Below are 23159 nucleotides of genomic sequence, written 5' to 3' on the forward strand. Positions count from 1 at the left end.
GGCGGGGAAAAGGAGCATATATTTAATGTTCAGGGATCGCAGCTTCGCCTTCACCGAGTCAAAGGAGCAGCGTTGTTTTGAGACCTCCTGGCTGTAGTCCGGAAAGATCATTATCGTAGTGTTCTCAAGGCGGATCTCTCCCAGGGCCCTGGCTTCCCTCAGGATCAGGTCCCGGTCAGCAAAGTTTAGGAAGCGTGCTATAACTGGCCGCCGTCTCGCGCCCTCAGGTGGCTTGGCCAGAAGCGCCCTGTGCGCCCTCTCGATTATAAAGCATGTGGAGAACGGCGCCGTTGGGAAGGTAGTTTTCAGCCAGGTTAGGAGAAAGGCGGCCATGTCCTTGCCCTCAATCCCCTCTCTAAACCCTACAAAGCGGAGGTTGTTGCGCCTGGACCTGTTTTCCGCGTCGTCCACCTTCCATTGGAGGTGACGGTGCACGGCCTGCAGTTCTGCCATGTCTTTCTTGAGCGTAGTGATCGACTCCTCGTCCTCCTTCAATTTTTCTTCAGCCGCCGTCACCCTTTCGGTCAGGTTCCGAAAGTCCTGCCGCAGCAGTGTCACCTCCGACCCCACCTCTCCAATCTTAGTCTCCAGGGCAGAGCGCGATGCCTGAATGTCCGTTCTGGACGCTTGGATGGCCTCCAGTAACATGGCCGTGTCGGTGCGGGAGCCTGGTTGGTCCGCCACGGACCGTGGTGCCGCGAAGTTGTCCATAGGGCCCTGCCACGTGGTTTTGGGCGCCAGGTCTCTCTTCCCCATCGTCCCTCCAGTGAGAGGCCCAGGAGAGTATGCGGAATTCACTGTCCCAGTAGTAGGGCTAAGGCCAGCGCGGGAGATGCCGAATGGTTTCGGCGGGAGCGTGAATCTCTATCGCGGTTCCTCCGCCCGCGGGACGGGTACCAACTTGATCCATACCTTCGCACGTTTCACTCGTAGGCAGCCGGTTGTCTGGAGAGACCTCTTCCCCACAGGCCAGGTGCCCGCGGGTTCCAGTATGCCTCCTCTGCTGCGTCGCTCCTGCTTCCAGCTCACGGGCCCCCTGGATCACTCCGCCGCCATGTCGGCGCCAGCCGGCGACATAGGGGGGTGCGGTCGTATCCCGCGGATTCAGTGAAACTGGGCTACCGCTCCAGCGAGCCTCGCCACACTCTCCCCACGACTCTCCGTCAGTGTCTGGCCCGCCGAGCTACGTGGTGAGCCGCTGCGAGATCCGGGCGTCTTCCTCTGTCGCTTCACTCTCCGCCGGCCGCCATCTGGTGTAGGCGACCGTATGCCTTCGATCCCCCCGATCAATCTCCGTCTGCCTGCCGATTGTGCCCAGTTCCCCCTGTCCGTGAGGAGGGTCGCAGGAGCTCCGGGCGGAGGGCGCAGGCAGACGACACGCCAGCCGTGGATCTAGGCACTTCGCGGTCCTCCGCACCTCATGGTCGCCATCATGGCCGCCGTCCCTCCGCTGCTTTCTTCGTCTCACACGGAATACCAGCGAAAGCAGGCGTGCACCTCCCAGGCGGCTCTCTCTTCAGATATCGCAGTAGTTTAACTTCGATCAGGTGCTGTTTCAAGCTCGATTAAGAGGATATAAGGCGGATTACGGGGCAGCTCGGCCGGAGCTCCGGCGAGGCACGTCTAGTCGGCCATGCTGCTGGCCACGCCCCCAGCTATCTGCATATTTAATTTATGAAGCACAAGCAGCCACTGTATGAGGGAAAGCCATGCTAAACAGAAGAGGGAGCACACAAAACGCGACATGCCTTTAAACTGCAAGTACGACCATAACAGTCGACAATATACCTATAAAAGGTAAAGTTGACAGAGGGCTTTACAGGATATGATGGGAAAAGTGCAGGAAGACAGCATCACTTAAGCATTCCTTTGAAGTGTGAAGCAGGGGGCGGGGGAGCGGATCTCTTTGAAGCACGGCCTCGCGGTCATGAAAGTGAAACAGCCTGAGGCCGAGCGCACGCTGGGGGAAGCTTCAGATGCCTGTGGGAGGGAGGCTGATGGCTTTGATGTGGACGCGCTTTCCGCACAAGTGCACCACACGAACTGTCTGAAATCCGCAATGGTTTCAGAGCCTGGTTTGTCCACTATACTCTCGTCTATTATCCCTTTTCAGGATTAATAGGCGAGACCTAAAAACAACCTGGTTTTGCAAGGGGGCCGCCTGGGTGTTTGGCCCTGGGCTTGGCGGCCATCTTGGGAAACTAACAAAGCCACACATTTCTGAAAACTAGACACCCTGAGGAGTCTAGCGAGGTATGGATTGTATGGACCCTCCAACATTTTCCTACCCACAATCCCCAGCAAACCGCAAATTTAGCTGCAAATTTGTGGATCCACGTAGATTCCAGAACTTTCCCACACAGAAATTTGAGAAAAAAGTGTTTTTTGTACAGCTAAATTTGAGGTTTGCAGGGGATTCTGGGTGGGAAAACATTGGGGGACCCACGCAAGCCATACATCGCTGTACTCCCCCGGGTGTCTAGTTTTCAGAAATATGTGGGTTTGGTAGGTTTCCCAAGATGGCCACCGAGCCCTAGGCCAAAAACCCAGGTGACCCACCTTGGAAAACCAGGTTGTTTTGTGATAGGCCATTTTGAAGTGTCCTCAATACATTTTGGGCCCTTGCCTGTTGCGGGTACTTGACCCACCCACACGAGTGAGGTACCATTTTTATCGGGAGACCTGGGGGAAAGCTGGTTGTTAGGAAATTTGTGGATCCACATAGATTCCAGAACTTTTCCACACAGAAATTTGAAAAAAAGTGATTTTTTTCAGCTAAATTTGAGGTTTGCAGAGATTCTGGGTGGGAAAACTTTGGGGGCCCCACACAAGCCATACCTGGCTGGACCCCCCCGGGTGTCTAGTTTTTAGAAATGTGTGGGTTTGGTAGATTTCCCAAGATGGCAGCTGAGCCTGGGGCCGAAAACCCAGATGACTCCCTTTGCAAAACCAGATTGTTTTGTGATAGGTCATTTTGATATCTCCTCAATAAGTTTTGGGCTCTTGCCTATCTTGTGGGTACTTGGGGCACCCACATGAGTGAGGTACCAATTTTATCAGGAGTACCTGGGAGAACACTGGGTGGTAGGAAATTTGTGGAGCTACGCAGATTCCAGAACTTTCCATCACAGAAATGTGATGAAAATGTGTTTTTTTACAAAGTTTGAGGTTTGCAAGGGATTCTGGATAACAGAATCTGGTGAAAGCCAGAGAAGTCACCCCATCCTGGATTCCCCTGCGTATCTAGTTTAAAAAAATGTATAGGTGTTCTAAGTTTCCCTAGGTGCCGGCAGAGCTAAGGTTCAAAATGTACTGCTTGGCACCTTGCACAAAAACGGGTCAGTTTTCACTGTGAAAATGTGGTGTGTCCAGGGTGGGTTTTGGGCCATTTCCTATCACAAGCACTAGGCCTAGCGACACAAATGAGGTAGCATTTTTATCGGAAGACTTTGGGGAATGCAGAGTGCATAGAATGTTTTGGATCCATGCAGATTCCAGAACTTTCCACCACAGAAATGTGAGGAAAATCTGCTTTTTTGGGGACACATTTTGAGGTTTGCAAGGGATTCTGGGTAACAGAATCGGGTGAGAGCCAGACAAGTCACCCCATCCTGGATTCCCCTGGGTGTTTAGTTTTCAAAAATGTGTAGGTTTGCTATGTTTCCCTAGGTGTCGGCAGAGCTAGGGTTCAAAATCTACAGCTAGGCACTTTGCAAAAAAAGTGTTCATTTTCACTGTGAAAACATGGTGTGTCCACATTGCCTTTTGGGCTGTTTCCTGTCACGTGCACTAGGCCTACCCACAGGTACCATTTTTCTCAAAAGACTTTGGGGAATGTGGGGTGGGTGGAATGTTATGGATCCACGTAGATTCTAGAACTTTCCGCCACAGAAATGTGAGGAAAATGTGTTCTTTTTGTACAAGGTTTGAGGTTTGCAAGGCATTCTGGGTAACAGAACCTGGTGAGAGCCAGACAAGTTACCCCATACGGGATTCCCCTGGGTGTCTAGTTTAAAAAAATGTATAGTTGTGCTAGGTTTCCTTAGGTGCCGTCAGAGCTAGGGTTCAAAATCTACAGCTAGGCACTTTGCAAAAAAGGGTCAGTTTTCACTGTGGAAATGTGGTGTGTCCATGTTGCGTTTTGGGCTGTTTCCTGTCGCGGGCACTAACCAGTCTTTGGGGAATGGCTTTGGGGAATGTGGGGTGTATGGAATTTTGTGGATCCAGACAGATTCCAGAACTTTCCACCACAGAAATGTGAGGAAAATGTGTTTTGTTTACAAAGTTTGCAGGGGATTCTGGGTAACAGAATCTGGTGAGAGCCAGACAAGTCACCCAATCCTGGATTCCCCTGGGTGTCTAGTTTTAAAAATGTATAGGCTTGCTAAGTTTCCCTAGGTGCCGGAAGAGCTAGGATTCAAAATGAACAGCTAGGCACTTTGCAAAAAAGGGTCAGTTTTCACTGTGAAAATGTGGTCTGTCCACGTTGCATTTTGGGCCATTCCCTGTCGCAGCCACTACACCTACCCCCACAAGTGAAGTATCATTTGTATTGGGAGACTTAGGGGAATACAAAATACTGGAGCAACTGTTATTACCTGTTGACTTTCAATGCATTTCTGCCTTCCAAATGTAAGACTATGTGTAAAAAAGAAGTCACTTTGAAAAATGACCTATAATTCACATGCTGGTATAGGTTATGCACAATTTCGGAGATGTGCCAATTGCTACTGTTTCTAAACTCTATATTTTGTTCCCATTTCAGAAATACATAGGTGACTTTCATACCGATTTTTCCCTGCTTATGTTTTTCCATATGAATTGCTATATACCCTGTACACAATAAAAACCATTGCAAGACGCTGCTCAGTTATTGCCTCTGGTTCATCGGGTACTTGGTGCACCTACAAGTCCTATATATCCCCACAATTAGAAGGGTCCAGCGGATGTAACGGTATATTGCTTTCAAATATCTGTCATACTTAGTAGAAGTTACAGGTGAAAACGTTGCCACAAATGGCTGTTTTTTTTTTACTCATTTTCAATTTTTTTCTATTTTGAACTGTTAGTTTCTATACGAAAAGCTTGAAGGATCTACACAAATGACCCCTTGCTGAATTCAAAATGTCTACTTTTCAGAAATATATAGCTTTCAAGGATCCATCATTGCTTTTATACCCATTTTTACCAATAACTAGAAGGAGATTGAAAGCACACAAAAAAGCAAAAATAGGCTATGTCCCAGAAAAATGCCTAAACTGTGTAAATGTGTAAAAAATGTTGGTTTTCTGACGAAAGTCTGCTTGTTGCTGAAATCTCGGAAGATGGTGATTTTAGCACCACAATCCCTTTGTTGATACTATTTGCAGGGAAAAAAACAGATGCTTTCATCTGTAGCCCTTTTTTCCAATTTTTCCAAAAACAATCAACATTTAGCTGTATTTTGGCTAATTTCTGGGTCTCCTCCAGAGAAATCCATAAGCCCTGGGTACCTTTAGAATACCTGTGATGTTTGAAGAGAAGGACGCAAATTTAGCATGGATACCTTATGTGGTCAAAAAGTTACAGGGGCCTAAGCGCGAACCACCCCAAATTGCCAAAAAAAGGCTTAGCACGGGGGGGGGTGAAGACCAAGCAGTGAAGGTGTTACAAAAAGGGGGCTAATAAAAAGTATGAGTTTTGAAATTGTGGATAGCGTATATATGTTATTTTCTCTTTCAGATTAACAGTCTTAAGAAGTTGGAAAAATTGAAGTTTTGTATAGAACGAAGGAGTGTGTTTTCTTCGGAGTTTTGCATTTAAAAGAGGAAGGGTGTTCTATTTGAGTGAATTTTAAGAAGAGTGAAGTTCTAATTCTGGATTGTTTTTGTTTTCTGAAGTTCTTTAAAGGTGCTGCCTGCTGCTTGAACAGGCAATAAAAGAGTATTAATGCAAAAAAGACAGGACTACAATACCCACAGACCATATTAGAAAAAAATCTACAAGCTCCATGAATCCAAGAGTCCAGTAACCGATCATAACACTGGAAGCCATATAAACATGATCATTGACCATTGATCATTGACCTAGAAACCACCTTTTCTTGCTGTGAAGAACAAATGCCATGCCATGAACAGTTGATGAAGACTATTCTTGTTTTTGATCTGAAACACAAACAATGCACTGACCTTGCTTCTTTGACTGTATGGGGGTGAAACAGTAGCGGCCCATGGGCGAAGTGCTGCCGGGCGCTGATGTGGGGTGGGGGAGGAGCAGGGTGGGGGGTAGTAAATTCCGGAATACGGCCACCCAGAAGGAAGTACACAATATAACAAAACAAATTTTGTGGCGCGCGCTGCTTCGCATTTGGCGATGCAGCGCGCGCAATGAAGCATCGCATTTGGCGATGCAGCACGCGCAATGAACTTCATTTTATTTCTTTGTTTGTGTGGCCGCATTTCGGAGTTTTCTAACCCCCACCCTGCCCCTCCCCAAGTCAGCGCCCCATTCCTACCATGGGCCGCTTCTGGGGTGGATGAATATAATTACAGCTGCCATGTAGTGATACATAATAATTTCAACCAAGAGATAACAAGAGGAACAAGAGGGCTCCTACGGAAGGCCAGCAGGGAATGACAGTTTCTAAGGTCAAGTGGAAGAGAATTCCAGAGCCCTCATCTGTGTCCATAGTAGATTTGAAAATGCTTGTTTACGAATGCTGTAAAATTATTGATTCTATGACAGTGCGAGAGGCTTCAGATTATGCAAGTTCAAAGCTGATTAACAATCGTAAAAAGGGTTACTTACTGTCTTACAATAGAACTCTTTAAACATTGAGTTTGATGACCAGTCTTCTATGCGAATGAGTCTTCCAAGTGAGCCCCAGCTTAAAAGATGTAGAATACATTTCCCCTCCTACTGTAAGAGTACCAAATATGGAGGTGTCAATACCCGCTTCAAACAAAGTCCATCGGATCCAGCGGCAGATAGAAACAGGGTCAAGAGGCTGTTCAAAAGAAAGTAGCAATTAGCCAGAAGAAGACCTGAGGGAAGAAGTGATATTCTATAATGCTTGAAGACAATTTACAACCAGTTGCTCAACCATCTGATACTCGTATGCAAGCAGTCAGGGCTAAAGTCAATATAGCTGAAATTGGCTTTCTAGATAAGGATGCGTTATCAAGCCAAGACTGATGAAATCTCAGAACTACCGAAACGTCCCAAAGTACTTTTGCTTAGAAGATAAACTTCAAAAGAGTTTAGATACGGGCGCTCACTGATAGGGCGATCTGCGATTGGAATATGACCAGAGGAGAATGCCAATCAATAATAATCTATTGTTGTGTAAGATATTCTATCTGTCGCGAAAGATGCAACGAAATTCATCACACACGTTATTTTTCATGCCATGGGATCCAAGTCTCATTCCACGCACCCAAGAATGATAATTATCTCTTTAACGTTAGATTGGACCAAGCCTTGTTGATGAGTTCAGAGCCTGTTCTGAAAGTCCTGGCAGTTGCTAGCATCTCAGGAAAGTCTCCAAGCCACCAATCTCAGCTGCTGGTGTATGATCAATGGGTGACATTGGCCCACTGAGCCCAGAAGTATGGTTGGAAATAGTGGTAAAATGAGCAGGTGATGACAGGAAAGCTCTATGACCCAACTCTAGGGAGTCAGCTCTCTGTTTATTTATGCACTTATAAAGCACGCAGCTACCCAACAGGGTCTACTGGCGCCGAGCATGTGGAGGCAGAAACCAACTTAAACAGCAGGCAAAGAAAACACAGATCAAACCGAGTAAATAAACAGTAGCATCTTTAAGCTCTTACGGAAGGCCAGCAGGGAATGACAATTTCTAAGGTCAAGTGGAAGAGAATTCCAGAGCCTGGGGCCAAAACAGGAATAGGAACAAGTCGAAACCTGGGAACTGAAAACAGTGAGAGGCTGGAAGATGTCAACTGTCGAGTCGGAACATAAGGTGTAACCATACTTTGAATGTAAGAAGGGGCAAGGCCACATTTGGCACGAAACATATAACAGAGGGCCTTGAACTCAATGCACTTATTGACTTTAAGCCAGTGGAGTTAGTAGAGCAAAGGAGACGCAGAAGCATATCTAGGCAGATGGAAAAGAAGACGAGCAGCAGCATTTTGAATGACCTGTATCAGATGTATTGAAGCTTTATCAGCACCCAGGTACAGCACATTGCCTTAGTCCAGCCTGGATATCACCAAAGCCTGCAGAACCGTTCTCTGAGATGCCGGTGGGATTAGCCAGAGGATTTCTTTTATCCATCTTTGAGCAGAAAAGCAGGATGCTACTACCCTGGAAACCTGAGGTTTAAGAGAGAGCTTTTTATAAATAATAAAACCAGGGTTTTTTACTTTAGGGACAGAGGCAGGCACAGGCCCCAGAATATCATGCCAGTGTTTGATTCCCTAAAGCTCTGGGTTATTACCCAGAATAAGCACCTCAGTTTTAGTGCTGTTTAACTTCAGACCGTTACTGGTCAGCCACGAGGAGACATTCCTCAAACCAAGCTGCAACAGAGAAGGATCTAGGTGCTGGGCGGCAGAAAGGGAGAAGACAATCTGGTATCGTTGGCATAGGAAAAAATATAAGACCTGACTTCTCATCAATGTCGGCCAAGGGTTGAACATATATATTAAAAAGTAAAGGGGCCAAGATAGAGCCCTAAGGAACTCCGGAGGTTAAAGCTAAAGTGTCGATCTCACTTTGTTTGAGAAGACCTGAAAGGCACATTCTTTTAAAAAGAGATCAACCACCTCAGAGCCAGACCCACAATACCAGAGGTTTTGAGACGGTCTATTAGAATGGAATGATACTCTGTATCCAAAGCTGCGCTCAAATCCAGCAGAATGAAGGCGGAAGTACCTCCATGTTCAAGTTGTAGCCTGAGGTGTTCAGTAACCCTTAGAAGAGCAGACCCTTAGAAGAGAGGGGTACAGCAAATTGTGAGTAGTGACAAAAGAGGAAAGTAGAGTATTAATGTGTCGTTCCAAAATTTTAGAAAACACAGGCACAGTGCTCTCTACAATGGGAAGTTTAGAATCAACTCTGCCATCTGTTTTCTGACGTGGAATACTACTTTTAAGATCATGGAAAATGGGGGGAAAATATAATTCAGGCTCTTTCAAATCTGAAGAATGCATCTGTTGCCACTACCAGATGATCCAGCTTGCAACAGTAGAATAATGGTAATTGGAAAGTCAAACGAGATGCAAAGAGATGCGTATGACATGGATCCTATTTCTCCATTATCCTGGAAAACAACTTCTTGTTCGGTTTCCATTCCCTGGAATCCATGAGGAGACAGGAGTTCCAGTCTGTCACATTGTTCTGCTTACCCTAGACAGGCAGTAGTGCCAAAAATCCTTGGCAATCTCTGTCAGTAGATGAGATCTCCTTCCCCCAAGTCGGTTGATGCATTAGACCACTGAGACGTTGTCGAGCTTTAAAAGAATAAAACAATGGGTCGTCTTCAGGGAGAAAGAACACTTCGCGAAGGATACCGCTAGCAACTCAAGGCAATTTATGTGGTGGGGCAATTGGTCCTTGGACCACCGGTCCCAGTTTGTCCAAGATCTAACAATAAACACATAAAATCCTCGGGTCTAAGAACACACATATGCCTGAGTAAGAGAAAGCAAAGAAGATCTCCATGTGCTATTAAGGGGGTCCCTTAATTAGGACGTAATCCCATCACCCACCGAGGTGGCATGCTTCATCATCTGGGATTCTATATCAGGACCGGAGTCTCCGATTGTGCTTCTCATTTCTTTACTTTATTTTCAGCAGCCAATCAAACTTCTTATATTAAAAAAACTACAAATCCCATGAGCACCCAGTGCCTACAACAACCATAGAGTCCAGCCTATAATAGGTCCTGCGGAGGTAATCACTTCCTCTTTCTTTGCTGCTCCGCAGCCAGTTAAATGCCTTTACCCCTTTTCTGCATGTTTCTTGCGCTATTGTGTTTAAATTGTGTTTTTTCATAATGCGCGCGGTGCCATTGTTTGTGCTACTGTTTAGCTAGTGTTCTGTAGTCTTGACTGCGCTACCCACGTTTGTTTTGGGAGCGCATCGGCCTCCGCTGCAGGGCGCCCTATGCCCGCCGCAGTCTTCTGGTGGAGCGGGAGTACGGGGGTGAGGACGCGCGATAACGTAGTCCTCTTTTAATTGCTGCGGGCCGCCGCGCATGCGCGGCGGACATTTTGGAAGCCAGTTATGGATAACGGTGATCGGAGCAGCATTTCAGCGTGAAAGCTCCTTTTTTGGTGATTATTAAGTGCCTGTTTTCGCCCCAATTACGCCCCATGCATGTGTGAGCAGAGAGCTGTATAATTAAGCATAGGCTTTGCCTAGAGAGGCTGCTGGCAAGCCCTCCCTCCACCATAAAATCAGATTGTTACAGTGGCCATTTGACTTGCCTGGGGTTCACCTCTCCCCCTTGAGTTGTCCAAGCTCTGGACTTTTGATTTGAGGTTATTCCTCTTTTGTGACTCATTCCAGGTCCTGAGTATTGGTTTGAGGTTACATTACGTATATATACTGACCTATCCTTTGGATACTATGGCAGAGTACATGTATGAAGAAGAGTATTACAAGGAGGATCCTACTGATTCCCTTGAGCAGGACCTTGTTGAGGCCTTGGACAAAGGAGTCAGCCGAAGGTCCTTACCTTTGATCCAGCAGACATCATCCACCCCAACTCCACTGCATGGTTTCCATCCCAAGAGGTTGCGGATTATGTAAAATCGCACCTCCGCCGCCCCTATGATAAGGAGGTCAGGGTGTGGCTGTGTTCCAAATGTCCTCGGCCAGAACTAGCGGCAGGACATGTCCAGATAGATGGTAAGTCGGTGGGGGAGCACCCTTTAGTGTGCAAATTACTTAGGGGTATCGGGATGGTCAAACCCCCACGGCCTAAGTAAGCGGTCCTCTGGGATGTTTCAGTGGTCCTTCGGTTTTTGGAAACAAATATCTGTCACGAAAACAACTCTCAGCAAGATTGGCCATGTTATTGTGTCTGGTTTCTTGTAAGAGGGTTTCAGACATCCGAGCTCTGGATCTAGCAGGGCATCCGTATTCCGCTGAAGGGTTAACATTTACTATATCCTGCGTACCAACGGTAATTCCACTTCAGTGTCCTATCTGGCTTTCCCGGACAATCTCAAATTATGGGTGTTCCAATGTCTTAAAGCGTACGAGGTAAGTACAGCTGAATTCAGATCTGATTTAAATGGTCAACTGTTAATTGCATTACAAAAGCCTTTTAGACCAGTGACCCCAGCCACCTTGCCTAGATGGGTGCGCTGACTCATTAATGAAGCAGGCATTGATGTCTCCATATTTGGCGCCCATTCTGTCCATAGGCAATGGCGTCCAAATCTTTTTCCATGGGTGTAAGTCTTTCAGACATAATGAAAGCAGCAGATTGGTCAGCTGAAACTACGTTTAAGACTTTCTATTATAAGCCGATTCTGGATGTTGCGTCAATTGTGGTGGCACAGCTTTGAACAAGCATAATCGGAGCCTCCTGTCCTGACATAGAATTAAAAATTTGCGAACATACGTGACAAAAGTTTTCAATTGTATTAAGGACAACAGAGGTGAGGATTATCCCACCCAGAGTTAAGTATATTGACATGTGGCTTGTTGAAATATCTTGCATTGCATGAGTTTCCCCCCCCCCCCCTCCTCTTGTGGCTAGTTGATATACTTATGATCTCTGTAAAGTCTTCCGATATTAGGGATTCCTGTGTTTTGTTTCAGGTTCTGATGACAAATGAAGGTTCTATCATCTTCACGGTGTCTGAAGTGGAGTTTTCTCTTCGGAGTTTGGTTGCGGTTGCCCGCAGTTTCGCCAAGGATCAAGGATTCGTCTTCACGTTCGGAGAATGGAATGTTTATTGGTTGTGAAGGACTCTTCTTCCAGGTTTACAGTTCAAATTGAAGTTCGGACTGAATTGGTTTTATATGTTATGAAGATCAGGCAAAAAAAGAGGAAGTGATTACCTCTGCAGGACCTATTATAGGCTGGACTCTATGGTTGTTGTAGGCACAGGGTGCTCATGATATTTGTAGTTTTTTTTAAATATAGGAAGTTTGACTGGCTGCTGAAAATAAAGCAAAGAAATGAGAAGCATAATCCTCGCCTCCGTTGTCCATAATAGAATTGGCATTTTTTGTCACGTATGTTCGCAAATTTTTTATTCTCCTCTTGACTTGAAACCCTAGCCCACCAAGGGCTACTACCCCCTCACTGTGAAGGAGGAGCTCAGGGATGTTTTTATTCCTACACTGTATAGGATATAATAAATCCTTCAGGTGAGAAGACTACTAGGAAGGGTAGATGTCGAGCTCAGTGCAAAACTAAAACAGTATTAATATGAGGACTTGGTGTTAAAACTAACAACTAGGAGCAATATGAACTTTATTGGTTTGTTCCTGGTGTCAGGATTAAAAACAGAGCACCTGCAGATTAAAATATTAATTGCATCTGTGGAACGTGAATGGGTCTACATGTTTCAGCCTCAATGACCCTACAAGGTGTTGCGGTTACCATTAAGCTTACTTATCAGTGGATTGAAAACTCACCAGAGGCTCTGGAGTGTCCACAAATATCAGGACATTTATTCCAGAATGCACTGATAGTCATAAACCTTATACCATTTTTAGAAGTGGCTGTGGCCTAACTCTCTTGCAGTGACACTAGCTAGCTTACTGCTTTAACATTGTGCTTACGGTTGATTTGTGAACAGTTTTTAACGTATAAAGATGGGAAGCTGTGTCAAATAATTTACTATATTACATGCCTTTGACACAGTGATGAATCCACTTTTTTTCAGAGCGGTGCTCCTTCCCTGAGCTGTCGCCACGTTGAGGTGAGGCGACTTATCCGTACACCACGGGTTAGCTACCATTTTACTGTTTTTTCTGTTTCGACCAAGGATGAGAACTAAGGGGGTCATTAGGATCTCAGGCGGATCGCCATCGCCCGCATGGCGGTGGCGATCCACCCGAGATCTGTCCCTGGCCGCCACCCATTGCCCCCTTGCCATATTACTATGGCGGGAGGACCGCGGAGGACGGATAGACCGTCCGCCGCTTTTCCGCCCGATCAACAAGTCGACCGGGTGGAAAAGAGTTTAATATGGTGGCGGTGTCTGTCAGACACTGCCAGCCATCAATTTACTATGGTGGTTGAAACATGCCTTTCCGTGGCGGCATCGCCGCCAAGGAAAGGCATGCGGGAATTGCTTGCGGGGGGGGGGGTGCACATGGGGGTACCTATGGTAACCCCTGCATTTCATAAGGCAAAGTGTAAGGCACCATGCGGTGCCTGTTACGTTGTGCATTGGAATGCGCGACATGCATTTTTAGCAATGCGGCGGGCGGTGCTTTTGGCACCGCCCGCAGCAATGTTACAAAGGCGGGATGCGCCAGCCACTGTGGCAGGCGCATCCTAATTGCCCCCACAGGTCCCCTGCCCTTATGGCGGGCGGTCCCTCTTCACGTCGGATGTCCGCCCGCCATTCTTATGACCCCCTTAGTCTCACAAAGTGATATTATTTACTGATTTGGTGTGCCTGAAAAGACGGTTGCATTGTTTGACCTCGTCTATTGATTTTTTGTCATGCACAGGCATGACCAGTAAATCGATCACACCAAACGTGGGATAACTGGTTCTGTCCGGTCCACATTATTTGTATTTCGTTATTGTTACCACAGTTTTTTAGACACCACTTTTTTCATTGCAGTAGCACATAATATCTTCTTGGTCCTGACGAATACCGCGACACCTTGTAGGGTCATTGAGGTTGAAACATGTAGATCTGTTCACGTCCACCAGATGCAGTTATTATTTTAAAGTGCAGGTGCTCTGTTTTTAATCCTGACACCAGGAACAAACCAATAAAGTTCATATTGCTCCTGGTATTTAGTTGTAACACCACTTCCTCACATTAATACTGCTTTAGTTTTGCACTGCACTCGCCAACCACCCTACCTAGTAGCCTTCTCACCTGAAGGATTTATTATATCCCATACAGTGTAGGAATACAAACATACCTGAGCTCCTCCCTCACAGTGAGGGGGTAGTAGCCCTTGGGCTAGGGTTTCCCAGAGAATCCCAGATGATGAAGCATGCCACCTCGGTGGGTGATGGGATTACGTTCTAATTAAGGAACCCCTTAATAGCGCGTGGAGATCTTCTTTGCTTCCTCTTACTCAGGCATATGGGTGTTCTTACACCCAAGGATTTCATGTGTTGATTGTAATTGTTATGGGATTCAAACCCCGCAGGTCTTTAAACTCCCTAGGACCCCCCATACACGTTTGCTTTGTTGTTCAAGATCTAGCAGTGCCTTTTTTAGGATCTTCCACAAATTTTTACAAGAAGGTGGTCAACCTGGTGTCAATGTCCTGTGTTATAGCCACTTTTTCCTCAGGGAGGGTCATGGACCCTACGCCTAGACTTTCTTGTGGACTTCTTTTGGGAAAGCTTAACAAAGACTACATGTATATGCTGTTCTCTTCGGGGAAGGAGATCACTCTGAAGAATGTGGGTGTACTGTATCTTCTAGGACAAAAAAGTACCCTGTAATATAGGAAGCAAAACTTGGGATCCAAAGGTTCTCTCTCCTGCTGCAGAGTCCTCATGTGTTCTCTTTTTGGGCACAAGGAGCAATGACTTCCCATTATCCTTCTTCAAGGCATCAGAACCAGCATCAGCCTCATTGACGCATTGGAAAGAAATGAAACTCTCTGCTGTGTCTTCCTCATCCTCAATTCCTGGATCTTTGGATAGGGTATCACAGTATGCATTTTTTACATTTCCAGGGCATCCAGTTTGGTCTATGACTTTTAGCCCTCTTGAGTAGTAATATCAGAACTCCCCGAAAGCATTTGAGGAGGGGGTTCATGTGTGCCAGCTTCTTAAGGATTGACGGAGCATATGTACAAGGGCGTTATCTCCGCTTTTTTGGCTTACAAAATCAAAAAAGCAGAGATAAAACCAGCACCCTATTTACAAGAGGGTGCTAACATGCATAATCGCATGTTAGCAACTTTTTCCCCAACACCTCCCTTTGCATCTCCTATGAGATGCAAAGTGGGCGTTACTGGGCGTACCCCTGATGGACTACCTTACAAATATCGATGATGTTTACATCGCAATATTTACAAGACAGCCCACATGATTTTAGCACACATTAGATTTTGGTGAAAACGGACGCTGCTAAAATCCTGATTTAGCCATCCCTAACATAGGGGGTGGATTATGCTGATACAACCCTGTGGGTCGTATCAGCAAGGTTATCGCCCTTTTGCAGGGAACATCCCTGGAAAACCAGCGATGTTCCCTGCAAAAGGAAGATGACCTCGCTATCTCTGGAATTTTTATCGCCCTGGAGTAATGCCTTGTTAATTACACACTACCAGGGCGATACATTTCCAGAGATAGCCTGCTATAATATTATAATCGCTAAGCACAGCCAGCGATGATTATCGCTGGCCGTTGTTGTTATGCCCCTAAGTTTGTTGAGCCTTTGGTCCTAATAAGGCAATATTTGGTCTAACACTGAAGGATCGGAGCCTATGATACATTCTGTATTGTAAACATTGAAATCTGCTGGAGTGCCCGAGAGGTTTCCTTGTGACATTATGGTGGTTACAATACAAAGTTTGGCAGTCAGTTAAAGTCCCCAGTAGTTGTAAGAATTCACCTTCAGCAACAAATAGGATAGTACTCACTTCTGGCAAAATCATGGCTGCATGATTCAAGGGGAGACCCCTAGAGAGAGACAAAAGTGTGCTGGCACATGTTTTGTATTTACTTCTTTTGTCCTATAGTTTGTTTGTGCTAAATAAATGATTGAAACACTGTTTAAAAAAAAACCCTGGGCGATTTTAATGTGTCTGTAAGCCTGGACAGGGGGTAATACATGAGTGGGAATGATGCCAAACAAGGATTACGCCTAAAACCCTCTAAAAGGATGGCAACGTAAAGATCAGAAGAAAGAAACCCGCCTTTAGATCCGACTAAGAGCAGGGCAAAGATTGAGTTGGGTGCTCAGAACATATTGGAAACATACTCGAAACACTCAGCAGGGGAGAAAAAGTGAGCGTCTGCTGCAGGCCTGTGTGGGGGTAGAATGAGCGGGTTAAAAAACTGGCAGGGTAAGCTTCAAGAACAGGGGAAGCACGCACACTCCCCCGTCACCGCAGTCAGAAGGGAAGCTCAAGATGGCCGCAGAGCAGCAAGCTCTGAAGAGGCTGGCAGAGGCAGGAAGTGTAAACTGGACAGATAATATTGAAACTGCCGAGTGAAAAGCCAACTCAGCAAAATTAGAACAACAGAATATTTAAAAGGCAAAATTACACTGATGCAACAATTTAATTAAGATAATGAAATAATTAAGATAATGAAATAACGGGGTGCTTAACACGGCCACCGAGCAGCAAAAAAGGAGTCTTCTGTGTTTGCTCATGTTTATATGGGTACTAGGATTGTGATTGTTTAATGGACGGTTGGACTCATAGAGCTTGTACATTTTTCTTATGTGGTTCATGAGTAATGTAGTCCTATCGGGCTAATTTAACTGTTATGTTTATGTTTCTATAGATGAATAAAGAATAACAATGATCCTTAAGGGGGAAGTTTCAGCCTCAACTTCCTCAGCAACTGTACATAACCTCACTAGATTACATTACTTATATATGGGTCATCATCAGGCTGACACCCTGAAGGGTAGACGGTTTATGCGCTGCAACTCCTTCCACATAAACAAATAGTTTGATGGTGATTTACTTGACCTTTAGACACACTGATCGCTTGACAGTGATTATGCATATTTATGCTGCATCCTTTAGGCACACCCATTCTTTGATGGCGAATGCATTATAAAATTGATTTGCATAGTTTAGATGTTTTAAATAGTACCGCTTGTTGGCGCACACTACTGCTGTTGGTGGTGTTTATTTCCACACACTGTTGTATTAAAAGTTTAAACAAGGGATTATCACAAAATGTGGGTGCTTTCTAAACCCTTGTCCATCCTGATGATGACCTGTAAATAAGTAATGTAATAGGGTCAAAACGTCGACAAAGATACTAGTGGACTGTTTTTAATTTGATGTGGAACATTATACTCTGAGAAAGAGGTCTTTGCTTTTAAACTCGAGCAGTAGGCTATTGTTTCATTGCATTATTTTTAAAGCGCACATGTGGGGCATACTTGGGGATATGTTGTTTTTACCTCATTGTTTGTGTTGACTCAGGCAGCTCTCTGGTGCACTGCAACCAGGTAGCTGGTTGTTTGAGTGGAGAGAGCCTGCCCACTTACTTCCTGACACTAGCGCACCGCCATTAGCAGCAGTTAGCGCTCTAGCAGCTGACGCTTCCGGGGGCATACAAGCACCGTGTTTGCGGCCGCGTAGCAGGCGCGCCAAATGCGCACCTAAGGCAAGCCCGTCTGCGCCCGTCTGCGCCTGGACGCTGCCGGCTGCCAAGAGATGATGCCCGTTTTCCAACAGGTAGGTCCTGGGCCTAGGATATACTACTCGAGAGAGAGGTTGATACAAAAAGGAGATACATCTTCCCGCCCTGGAAGGAGGGATACTCCCTTGGTAGCAGAGTTCCCCTTGGAGGAGAGTTGCCCTTACTGTGGTTGGGCTCTAACGGACTCCTTACACCTTTGTGGTATCCCTCCTACTGCCTTGAGTGGAACTCCTTTGGATAGAGGGCAATCTGTGGGGAGGGGAAAGCTGATTGAGACGGAACTGACAGTTCCCTTTCAGGGACTTTATCTTATTGTCAGATCCATCCCAAAACATGAGGCCGAAATTTGGGACTTATTAGATGTCGCAAAGCCGGATATCTGTCTCTTTACTGAGACCTGGCTGAATAACGATGCCTCACCAGTTCTGGCAATGGCATTTCCAGCGGATTACTCTGTAGTGCGTTTAGACAGAGTGGGGAAGAGGGGCGGGTCTGGCAATTGCCACGTGACCCTCCTATTTTATCAAGACCCTGGATACAGTATCCTCCCCAAACTTAGAGCTACCGATCTTCAGAGTACTGCATGCCCCTACAATAGAATGGACAGGATCTCTAGTGTATCACCCCCGGGAGGAAATAAGAGTGACTTCTGTACAGCATTATTGGAAAGACTGGCCCCATTTTCGCTGCAAGCTGATAAGTTCCTGCTGGTAGGGGACTTCAGTCACCATCTGGAGGCTTCTGTCAATGTGGATACCACTTCTCTGCTAGCAGCGATGGAGTCCCTTGATCTCTCCGCCAGAGTGGTTAGCCTAACTCATCGGGCAGGTCATATACTGGATACTATTTTTTCCAACATGGTAGAATTAGGAGTAGATCCCCCGGTGAAGGTATGCTGGACAGACCACTCGGCACTAAGTTTCTATTGGGCCCCCACTAAACCCGCGAGACCCTGTGCAACCGCGGAAAGAACTTTTCAGAGCCTGGAAAAGGGTGACAGCCTCTGCCTTTAGAAGTGTCTATACTCCCCCTGCTTTTATGAATCATCTGTGAAATGGCATTAGATGCCTTTGAGGCATCTATAATAGATGCTCTTGACTCAATTGCACCACGGAAGTTGGTAAAAGTTCAGACCAGGGCATCCCCCGCCACTTGGTATACAGACGCTCTCAGAAGGGAAAAAGCCCTTTCCAGGGATAAAGAAAGGAAATGGAGGAAATCCAAATCCGACCTAGATGAACAGGGCTCTCGAGAGGCCCACAGCACCTACCTAAATAGCTGCAATGCTGCTAGGAGAGCTCATTTAGGCGCTCGCATACTGGAGGCCAGGGACTCCTCGAGGGAGCTCTTTACTATCTTGAAGTAGTTTACTAACCTAAAGGCGAATAACCCACTCCCGCCATCCACACAGGAATTATGTGAACACCTAGCGACCCACTTCACTAACAAGATTGATATAATATATCGTTCTTTCGGGTCTGTGGAGGTTGCTGATGATAGTGCCCCTTTCCAGGAAACTCCCTGCTCTGAGAGTTTGGCCTGTTTTTCCACCATCACCGGTGAGCAGGTGGATGCCCTATTATTGCAGGCTAAATCGGGCTCTACCCTTGACCCAGTTCCTCCAGCAATCATGTCTGAGCTAACGCCGGTCTTAGAGGATATTCTCGTTGACATCTGTAATATTTCTCTAGCAACTGTCACATTCCCACGGAACTGGAAGATCGCGCATATTAAGCCTCTGCTCAAGAAAGCCCTGGCGGATCCTTCTGACTTACAGAACTACATGCCAATCGCTCTTCTCCCATGCTGTTCTTAGGTGAAGGAGATTCTAATCAATCAACAGTTGTCCTGATATTTAGAACAGAATAAGATTTTGGACCCTTCCCGGTCCGGCTCCTGGGCATCCCATAGCACTGAGGCAGTATTACTGGAGGTTACCGATACGCTAAGAATGTCACTTGACAGGGATACACCAGCTATGCTGGTGTTGTTAGATCTGTCGGCAGCCTTTGACACCATCTCTCACCATATCCTATTGAATAGGCTCCGAGAGATTGGTGTCAGAGGTCTGGCTTTTAAACGGATCCAGAATTATCAGTCCGACAGAACAGAATGCGTCCAGTTGGACTCTTTTGTGTCTCACACGGCTTCCGTTGATAAGTTGTTTCCACAGGGCTCTATATTGAGCCCAGCACTGTTCAATGTACATGTAGCTCACCTAGCCTCTATCGTCAGAAACCATGGGTTTGAAACCATATCCTATGCTGACGATACGCAGCTATCATACACATATAAAATGACCCTGAATTGACAAAAGCTAGGTTTCTAAATTGCATGACGGGCATTGCAAGTTGGATGAGGAAGAACTTTCTACAACTGAATTCTTCCAAAACTGAGATACTCCTGTTAAAAATCGTGGACCGCGGAGTGGTGGCCACCAGAATTAGGAGAAGCACCATCTGCTAAAGGATGGACCGAGAACCTAGGAGTAAGAATCAACAACAAGCTCTCCTTGGAAGAACAGGTGAAAACTTTTACATGCACCTGCTTTGGGATCATGCGGATGTTGAGAAAGATCTTTCCCTGGATCCCGCTAAACTCTAGAAAGACCCTCATCCAGTCGCTTCTAATTAGTCGTTTGGACTATGGAAACGCTTTGTTGGTAGGAATTAGGGAAGACCTGCTATCTAGATAGCAGTTAGTACAGAATACAGCAGCGCGGCTTGCCCTCAATAAGCCAGCATTAACTCCTTCTCTGCCTCTCCTACGTCTATTCCATTGGCTCCCTGTCAGGAAACGAGCCCTTTTCAAACTGCTGTGCATGGTTTTTAAATCCCTGCATGGTTTGGGTCCGGCTTACCTGACGAACAAAATAGGACGCTACCAACCTAGACGGTGTCTTAGATCCAGTAACTGGTGCCTGCTTCACAGCCAGAGGATCAGGAAAGTTAAAATGGGCGACCGCGCTTTTTCCTATCTGGCCCCCAAACACTGGAATGAGCTTCCTGAACAAATCCATTCCTGCTCCAACCTGCCGCAATTTAAGAAGATGCTTAAGACATGGCTATTCTAATCGAGTTTGTTCCACCTGACCTCCCACCAGGCGCCGAGAGATCCCCTTGGGGATGATTTGTGCGCCTTACAAATGAGTGTAATAATAATAATAATACTCTGATATAGAGTATGTTTAATAATAATTGCATCCATTTCAGCCACAACTCATGTACATATGCTTTCAGAATAGCACTTGCGCGCTTTAATTCACTCACTTCGCTGTTGTGTTTTTGGAGCACCTTACTGTAATACAATGTGTTCTAAAAAGGTATTTTCAGCCTTGTTGTTTTAATGAATTGAATACATTTGATTTGATCCTTTTTCAAACCAATCTAGTGATGGTTATATATGGTTGCCAAGGAAGTTGAGGCTGACACTTAAACCGTAGGACCATTGTTTTTCTTTATTCTTTGTCTTGCCATTGGCCCAGGGTTACTGGGCTGCCCATTTTACTTTTAGCATGTTTGTCTATAGATGATGTTTATTTCAATACACCAGAGAAGAGGATACCTAATCTGAAGCCCCCAGTCCTGTTATATAATCCAAATGACAGTGAGAGTTTTTGCCAACTCGATTAGGATGGTGGGGGATTTCTAATGATCAAATATACATTTTCCAAATATTCAGTTCTCTAAAACATTAACACATATAAAGATCAATCGAATGCATTGGATTACACTTCTAGAATTATGTTTTATTGTAACTAAGTGGTGTAGCACCTGTGCAGTAATTAGAAACCTTTCCCATTGCAAGTTGACTACTCAGTTTCTCACCTCAGAAGATGGTCCCAGGTTTCACAGGCATCTTATAGGGTGGCCATCTTTTCAGAATGACACAGAGAGTGGTTGTCCCAGGATTACACTGAAAACATTATTTTATACATATGAAAAAAATATACACACACATATTACACTGGCGGAAATAGCAGCAGTGCAGTTATAGTTGTGTCAAACATGACATAGAAAAAGGCATTTTTAATTTTCCTAATAACTTTGGCATCATTTGACGAATCCACACAAAACTTTCGAGAAAAGAAATTAATCCTCTTAGACTCCTTCATGGAATGTTTTGCATTGAGCCATACATTGGGGTCAAAGAAAAAGAGGGGAGCCCCAAAAGTGCAATTTCCTATTTTAAATCCTATCAGAAAGATTGCTCTTCGATACAGATAAAATAGCACACTATATTTAATTCAAAGTTTAATTCAAAGTTAGAACTTTACTCACTAAATGTGCCTCGCAGCTTCCAGGTTCAGAGAGGAAATTCCCTCTCAGACAGCATTGTCCTAGAACAGGGGGTGCCTCAGGGCTCTGCCCTGAGCCCCACCCTGTTTAACCTTTATATGGCCCCGCTGGCGGATGTGGTCCAATCGTACGGCATAAAATTAGTATCTTATGCCGACGATACCCAACTCCTCATCTCCCTATCCCAGGCACCCACCTTAGCTGCTGCTAATTTTAAAACTTGCATGCAGGAGCTTGCAGGCTGGATGAATCAACACTGCCTGAAGCTCAATGGCTCTAAAACAGAGGTTCTTGTGATAGGGGGAAACACGGCTAGTTGGACTCAGGACTGGTGGCCTCCTTGTTTAGGCCCTTTACCTTCTCCTTGCAAGGAAGCAAAGAACTTGGGTGTATGGGTCGATCCCAGACTCTCTTTTGATAGCCACATCCAGAAGCTAGTAGGGAAATGCTTTGGAGGGTTGAAGACCCTAAACCGTACTCTGGACCTTCTTCCTTTAGAGGCCAGACGCACGATGACCCAGGCTCTAGTCACCTCCCGTATCGATTACGGCAATGTTCTACTCTTAGGGACTACCGAGAAGAACATCAGAAAGCTGCAGGTTCTCCAGAACACGGCAGCGCGGCTAGTCCTCAGGCTACCCAAAAGAGCTGCTTCTAAGCCCACCCTGGCTGCCCTTCACTGGCTCCCTATAAAAAAGAGGATCCTGTTCAAAGCGCTCCTGATTTGTTACAGGATAACCTCTCAGAAAGCCCCTGAATACCTGAAGGATCTTGCTATCCCCTACGTGCCCAACAGAGCACTGCGCTCCAAGGGAACTGGTCTTCTGAAAGCCCCCCGGATAAACAAGGCCAGAATGGGAGGGCGCTCCTTTCGTGCGCTGGCGTCCAAAAACTGGAACTCTCTCCCACTGAACATCAGACTTGCAGAGACAGAGACAATATTTAGAAAACTTTTAAAAACCCACCTTTTTACCCTATAGGTCTCTCACTTTCTCCTGCTGCTCTCTCCACAGCGCGGGGACACGCCGGGATGGCGTCACCAGGCGCTTTATAAACTCCTTTATTATTATTATTATTATTTTGTGGTTTGGTGTAAATTAATTAAATTGTTTTCGAATTATTAGCACTTAAAGAGAGGTTTAGATTTGGATGAAGGAGTTAACCCTCAGAAAAATTAGAGATATATGGACCATTGATACTGCAGTACTCCAGTGATACAAACTTTAAAAACCCTCAAACCTGATTGGTGGAGCCAGTTTTTTTTCCTGTCAGCCATTCAGTTATGCGGTTCCCAAGTGAGAACGGCTGGTCCAAGAGAGCTCTAATCAATCAGTTCAAAATCATGTTTATTTAGA

The sequence above is a fragment of the Lissotriton vulgaris genome, chromosome 5 (genome assembly GCF_964263255.1).
Source record: "Lissotriton vulgaris chromosome 5, aLisVul1.2, whole genome shotgun sequence".
NCBI lineage: Eukaryota > Metazoa > Chordata > Amphibia > Caudata > Salamandridae > Lissotriton > Lissotriton vulgaris.